The sequence below is a fragment of the Podarcis liolepis genome (assembly GCF_965112155.1).
Source record: "Podarcis liolepis genome assembly, chromosome: 10".
Classification (NCBI taxonomy): Eukaryota; Metazoa; Chordata; class Lepidosauria; order Squamata; family Lacertidae; genus Podarcis; species Podarcis liolepis.
The window spans coordinates 52,456,923-52,464,559 of NC_139562.1; the positions used below are offsets into that span (position 1 = coordinate 52,456,923).

Below are 7,637 nucleotides of genomic sequence, written 5' to 3' on the forward strand. Positions count from 1 at the left end.
GCTGCTTTTCCTCAAAGTGTCTGTCTGAAATGAAATTGTGTGAGTGTTGCATGGAAATTATATACCGGCAATAAAAGGGTTACAACTGTTTAAAGCGAAGTAGCACTTTTGACACTAATTGTAAAATTGAGTGAGCTATCAGTAGGACTGCTCTGTAAATATTAATAACGGTGCTGGCACTGCTGTCTTCGGTGATCCACAGCTTCTTATATGTAGATGATATCTAGACTTTTTATTAGCTCATAAATCCCCAAATCAGGTAAATGTCAGGAGTAAAACAGCAGACAAAATGAAAACTACATGTTCTTAATCTTTCGCCTCCAGAGGTTCAGCCAAAAATAATTATTGCTTTTTGCCGGAAAGGAAAAGGGAGAAAACCAAACTGGGTTTGTTCTGGGTAGAGATTCATATTCACTTGCTACCCAGAAAAGGCCCTCTTCTCAGTTGCCACCTACCTTCTAAGTTAACAAGGTAGTTCTGTGCAAAGTGTATTGCAGTAATTCCCTTAGCTAAACATTGAATGCTGGAAGGACTGTCCTTACCCAGGAGAGAATTCAATGTGATACTCCAAAGTTCATGAAATGCCACATGGTCCTCTAGAACAGCGGTTGCTCTCAATATGTTGCTCTCAATTTTTTTTGAACTCTCATCACCCTAGCTCTACTCATGATGATTTCCACCACCCTGGCTTGTGCCTTCCATAGGTCAGTTTCATCAGTATTCCTCCTTCCTGGATGAGGTGCAACTTGGTCAGATGGACTACTTGAATGCACAGGATTCAGAAGCCGTGACAATCCCTATCCAATCATAGTTCAAGTCAATCTCAACAAGTGGGGACAAATGCACTAATAATGTAATATATTGCTTAGCATGTACCAAGATGGTCACTGGATGAAATGGACAAGCCGGTATTGCTTTATTCCAAAGGATCAAGAACTGCAAAGTAAAGGAGATCACCTTGAATGCCTTTGGGCATAACCAGTGAAGTGGACTAGAAGGCAATTGTATCTTTGGTTCCACTGGCTAAATTGGATTATCAGGCTGCCAGACCATCTTATCAATAAAACAATGAACGGGGTGGGGGTGTCATACAATGACTACTGCAATTAACACAAGATGATATCACCAAGGCAATAGTCTGTAAACAAACAATAAACATCCATAAAAATGGCAAAAGTAATTTCTTTCCCAAATATTTGCCTTGGTGATACCATCTTATCAGGCAAGTAGTGATAGCACCCCAAATCTTCCATTCCAGATTCTCTTTCCACAGTAATCTGAGTTCAACCCAATACTTCAGTGCTAGACAGTTGTCCAGCTGGGCTAAAATTTTGATGTTTCTATACCAGTACCTCAGGAGAGATTCATTCCAAGTCTGCCTTCCTCTCAGTTTTAAATGCTACAACTTCCAGCTGGCTACTAATATTGTAATGATACAATGGTTGGGTGAATTGTCTCCATGGAAGCCAAGAGATGGCTGGGAAATAGAAGGAAAGAGCCGTACATCTTTTCCAAAGGTGACACATCCACCAAGTTCCCAGAATAATGGAAGGGTGCAGAAACATTGGTGAGAGGGAAAATAGGACCTGTTTGAAATAGATGCAGAAGCCAAGAGGGAGGGAGAGATGAAGGTTGAAAGCATCTTGGTGGGATAGAGGCATCCGGGGCAGTTGACATGGCACAAGTGCACCGCTGTTCATCTCTACATCTCTTCTATATTTGTTAAATCAAATATGAAAGTGTCCTGTTCTTTCTCCTCCAAAGGATGCCACACCCAGGTAACACTGCTTCCAGAAATTCTCACTACTTGGGGTTATGCAACAACAGGTGGCTTGAGTGCCCAATTTTCAATTACCAGCTAAACATTTCTGGACATCTTCCATTCTGTACCATGGGGGACCTAGTTTTGCTTCTAGATGTAGATATTACCTGGTGCTTACTCTTCTCGTTTTAAAAATGAGACTTGAGACTTTGGGATCTAATAGGACCTGATAGCTGATGAGTTATTTTTCTTATATGGAAAGCAACTGCACCATTCTGTTCTAATATGCAATATGGTGCAATGTGACCTAGGTACCCTTGAACCAGAAAACACACGTATCTCCACAGTACCATCCGGCAGCAGAAGTAGGATGTAATCTGTAAAAGCTTTTGCTGTATCAAAATTAGGTTTAAATATGCTATCATTTAATTTAAAAAGTCTTACAAGGGTTGGAAAGGAACTTGAGGGTCATGTAGTCCAACCCCCTGAAATGCAGGGAGTCAGACCATTGGTCCGCCAGGGGTGGGCCTCTAGGTGTTGGATTCCCAACAGCACCAGCCAGGATGGCAAATGGTCAGGGACAAGTGACCTGTTGATGCCCACAACCCCTCTGACAGCCTTAGGACATTGATATACATGCTGGGTACAATCTTACTAAGGTTTAGCAGTTCCTAAGGATTGCTTTTAGAATAGATCACAGCAGTTTTGCCTTTCTTTTTTTTAAAGAGTTGTTTATTTGGTTTTCAGATCAAAGTTTTACAATCACGTATCCAATACACAACATAAAAACAAGATTCCAAAGAATCTCCTGGACTTCCCTCCTCCCTTTTGTGGGTCCCGTTGTTAAATCATTTCCTCCTGCATCTTTTATGATAATCCAAATCAGGCATAGGCAAACTCGGCCCTCCAGATATTTTTGGGACTACAACTCCCATCATCCCTGACCACTGGTCCTGTTAGCTAGGGATGATGGGAGTTGTAGTCCCAAACATCTGGAGGGCCAAGTTTGCCCTGATCCAAATCTTTTACATCTCTGTTATGTCCAAAAGTCACCATTAAACTACAAGTGTTATTTACAATGGTTTTTAAGATAAATAATAAATGTTCCCCCATTTCTTATTAAAATTCTGCTCTTGCTGACTTCTGACGCTTCCGGTCATTTTAGCCATTTCGGCATAATCCATCAACTTGATCTGCCATTCTTCTCTGGTGGGGACTCTATCTTCTTTCCGTCTCTGGGCCAATAACATCTGTGGTCGCATTCGTAAATAGCCTTTTCTGCTCCCTTGGGATTTCGGCACCTAGAATTCCTAAAGAAAAACTTCGGGGTTTTTAGAAAAAGTTATTTTAATTTTTTCCCCAATTCATTATAACTCATTTCCCAGCAGCTTCACCTTTCAGACCCTATCTCATTGACTCGGTGGGTTTTCCTCCCTTTATCTCAAAAACTGCCCCAATGTCAGCCGTATTTTCTGCGGTAACTTCTCTCAATGCAGCATAAAGTAGAGGTAAAGGGACCCCTGACCATTAGGTCCAGTCGTGGCCGACTCTGGGGTTGCGGTGCTCATCTTGCTTTATTGGCCGAGGGAGCCGGCATACAGCTTCCAGGTCATTTGGCCAGCATGACTGAGCTGCTTCTGGAGAACCAGAGCAGTGCACGGAAACGCCGTTTCCCTTCCCGCCGGAGCGGTCCCTATTTATCTACTTGCATATATAGCTTTAAAATGAGGCTTTTTTCCTCAGCAGCTGCATCGAAGGGCAAGCCCTCAAAATGTGTGAAACTTCAGGTATCTTGCTCCTGAGCCTCCTTGCTGGAAGTAAAACAAACCAATACGATTTTTTTAAGTGGCAATATTAAATATTTCTATGTAAATATGAAAATGAAAGGACAACAAACGAATTTGCATATGCACTGAGAAAATTGACTACTGGCAATGGGCTAGTACTCCATTTATTTTAAATAGCTGAGTCACTTTCCTATTAAAAGTGCCCAGAGTGTCTGTCCATTAAACAACTTTGTAGTGCTAAATCTATTTTATAAATAGTAAAAAAAAAAAAAGAGCAAATGTAGTAGACTGAGTAATTTTTGTCCTGCTAACTGGATGAAAGCTGGAATAGCATTGTTACTCAAGTTCTGAGTCTGTTTTGGTGAGTTAGTTTTATGTTTTAATAATACTGATTTTTTTATTTTTAAAAATACTTAATATTTTTAATTATTGTAAGCCAGGGGGCATCTGCACAGTCCCTTCTCTCCACTGAAATTAGACTTAAAGGAAGCATTCTATTGTAGTCAACAGTATAGGTTGTGACTCGCACTTGTAGTTGTGTGTGTTTGGCACCAGGCACAGTTTCTGCAGTCTGCAAATTTGCCCACTGGCCCCAAAAGGTTAGCAACCCCTCTATGTAAGCTGGGGTTTTTTGTTCAGAAAAGCATCCTATAAATATTTTAGAATACTAAATAAATAAAGAAGACTTAAGATCAATGCGACAGCAGACAAGGAAACCAGTGGAGAGGTGCAGGACCATAATTCAGTTAAAAGCCTTGGCTATTGTTTTGTCTACCATAAAAATGAGTCTCCTGCCTCAGTCTACCCAGGAGGGTATGGTGCCACTAGATGAGAAAACCAGCTATATCAGCTTCAACTCTTGAGGCGTTCAGTTCTCTCCAATGGATAGTGAATACATACATGTTTGCAACTTTTATATACCAGAGAACAACATTGCACATCATCAGCATATTTTATTGACGTGGTGGGTTCATATCTATTCACGAATGGTATAAACTTTACCCTGCCAGTGTGGTGTAGTGGTTAAGAGCGGTAGTCTCGTAATCTGGGGAACCGGGTTCGCGTCTCCACTCCTCCACATGCAGCTGCTGGGTGACCTTGGGCCAGTCACACTTCTTTGAAGTCTCTCAGCCCCACTTACCTCATAGAGTGTTTGTTGTGGGGGAGGAAGGGAAAGGAGAATGTTAGCCGCTTTGAGACTCCTTAAAGGGAATGAAAAGCGGGATATCAAATCCAAACTCCTCCTCCTCCTCCTCCTCTTCTTCTTCTTCTTCTGTCTATATATTCTTCTCTCTATAAGTGTGTTTAAAAATTATACTGTCTTCTAACGAAGTATTTGAAACCTGACAACTTGGCTCAAATGAATACTAAATATAGATGGAAAGCACACTGTGTTTCAGAGCTAAGCTTGTGGGTTTAGTTGAGACACTCCAATGGAGTTCCAAAGGACAAGAGGAATAGCATACAGTATGTTTTCTACTTGAACAAAATACCAGAATTCTTCTGAAATGATTTAGAATTAGAGACTGGAGAATTGTTCTGAATTCTGGACATGGTTAAAGATGTAAGTAACCTTCAGTTTTTATGGTTTTAAATCTGCTAATAGTTATTCTTTGGTTAGTTGGATTTATTTTCAGATCTTTGGTTAACTGCAGTTACTTTTTCTGCTAACTTCTCTCTTCATCCTGAATAAATTGAACGGGGGGGGGGGGGGGGCGAAAACAAGTGATGAGTCAAAGACCAAATCAATACTGACACCAACTCATTCAAATGCACGAAAGGTTATAGTTACCGTGTTAAGAGCGGCTGAGTTTTGAGTGCTCATGCTGTTAGCTTCTGCTTCCAGCCACACTCAAGGGAAAGAAAACACAAATCACATGCAACTTCTTGGTTTTAATTTTTCATTAGACTTAAGTGCATAGCAGGACAGCTGGCTTTTTCAAACTATACTTAAAACCAGTCAGTCAAAGCAAATTACATTGACTAGAGCAGAGTTAATTAGAAGATTCTTCCATAGTTCTTGCTTGTTGATTCCCTTAACAGGAAACGTTGAGGAAAACATCTCCCTCAGGGATTTCAAAAAAACGCTGTGAATACTGGAGGTGAACCTATAGAATTCTGTGCAACTTGGGTTAAAGCACTGTGTCTGGTCCTTTGTTGAGGGAAACCAAAAATAGAAATAATGAATCATTATATGGCTGTGTTTGATAGATATGGCTCCCTTCCCTGTGTCACAGTTTCCCATGGGAGCAATAATCCCTCCGTCCTGAACTCAGTGTTGCATATATAACATTTTCGATCAGAATGGGCATGTTCATTGTAACCAGAGCTCTCCTTGCAATCCTCACTAGTTCAGAAAGAAAGGTTCTGCAAACCTTATTTTTTATCAGTATTTTTTCCTCCATCTCTTTACTAATGGGAACCTTTTGCTTAGCTTCCTTGTATTTGAATATATAGTACCCTGACGCTTGGTTCTGAGAGAGATTGACAGCAAATAAGCATGCAGAATGGTGCAGGCACATGTGATGAAAGCTGATGCAGCTGTCAGGGATTTCATCTTTCATATTTGTGCCTCAGGATTGGCTGTTAGTACACAGCCAACCAGCTCATTTCAACACTGCAGTGCTGTGCATAAGAGATGAAGTATGAGTAAGAGATAACATAAGATGAGCCTGCTAGATCAGACCAATGACTCAGCATCTATCCCAGCATCCTGTTGTCACAGTGGCCAACCAGATACCAGGACATGAGTGCAATAGTATTCTGCTCACCTGCCCAGTTTCCCAGAAACTGATACTCAGATGCATGAGGTCTCTGACAGGGGAGGTCATGGCGAGTAGCCCTTGATAGCTTTGTCTTCCACAAATTTGCCTAATCCTCTATTTAAGGCCATCTTTAAATAGGTCATCACTGCTTCCTGTGGGAGCAAGTGCCAATACGCTGCATGAAAAAGTTATGTAATCCTACAGACGTTCTACCCACCACAGAGCTTATATATGGCAGTTCAAATGTACACCAGTGGTACAGTGGAACTTTCTGATGTGCAGACATTCTTCATGACAGCCCCTACGGCCACATCTCCATAGCCACGTCCATTCTAAAACTATTATACAAGGGGGGAGGGGGAATTAACCAACCTATTATGGCTGTAATACCAAGCCAGCTTTCCCCCACTTTGCTTGAAATTCATAAGACGAACCTGCAGAAGCAGTCCAATGGCCTATCTAGTCCAGTATTTTCTTCTGACAGTGACCAACTAGATGCCTATAGGAAGGCAGCAAGCTGGAGGTGAATTCAAAAGCATTTTCCCCAGTTGTGATTCACAGCCAAGGCTGGCCCACGCATGAGACAAGGCCTTGGGCAGCAGAATCCACAGGGGCAGCAGATCCCAATTTTGATCTTTATTCTCCCCTTGTTCCCAATGTAGAGCTTCACGCTCCTCTTCTTCCCTAGCAGGGAGGAGGCTGCCATTTTGTGGTTTGCCTCAAGGGTCCAAATGTCTTGGGCCGGCCTTGTTCACAGCAACTAGCATTCAGAGGCTTGCTGCCTCCAACAGTGTAAGTAGGACACCTCGCCTGATGAAGAGTTTTGGTGGACTCAGTAGCTTGGTGTATGACATTTTGGTTGGTCTTAATTAATGGATTTTGGACTTTTCCAAATTTAATTTAATTTTACCCTTAGCCCTGCCAATGGAACCTATTTCTTCCTCTGTTTCCACTGAGAAAGGCTTACTATTTATTTGGCATATGCAAGACGGGCAAATAGAGACCCAGGAAATGCCGTCGCCAATCCTGCAGGAAAATAAGTCGTGGGGCTGCTCACTCCTGCTCCAACACCTCACTTAGGTAGACTGAGGTACAGTGATAGATTTCAGCAGTATAAGTGAATACAGTGGTACCTTGGGTTAAGAACTTAATTACTTCTGGAGGTCTGTTCTTAACCTGAAACTGTTCTTAACATAAGGTACCACTTTAGCTAGTACGGCCTCCCGCTGCTGCCGTGCCGCTGCTGCGTGATTTCTGTTCTCATCCTGAAGCAAAGTTCTTAACCTGAGGTACTATTTCCGGGTTAGAGGAGTCTGTAACCTG

The 7,637-nt window shown here is 41.9% G+C and overlaps 1 protein-coding gene across 1 annotated transcript in view; it reads left to right on the top strand.

Annotated features, from left to right (window-relative positions):
• Nucleotides 1-5,000: 5,000 nt before the first annotated feature.
• The window catches only part of LSMEM1 (leucine rich single-pass membrane protein 1), a 101,664-nt gene continuing 99,027 nt past the window's right edge, over nucleotides 5,001-7,637 (top strand). The window contains exon 1 of the mRNA XM_083463864.1: nucleotides 5,001-5,113. The gene's annotated coding sequence lies outside the window, so the exon portion shown is untranslated. The remainder of the gene's footprint in view (nucleotides 5,114-7,637) is intronic.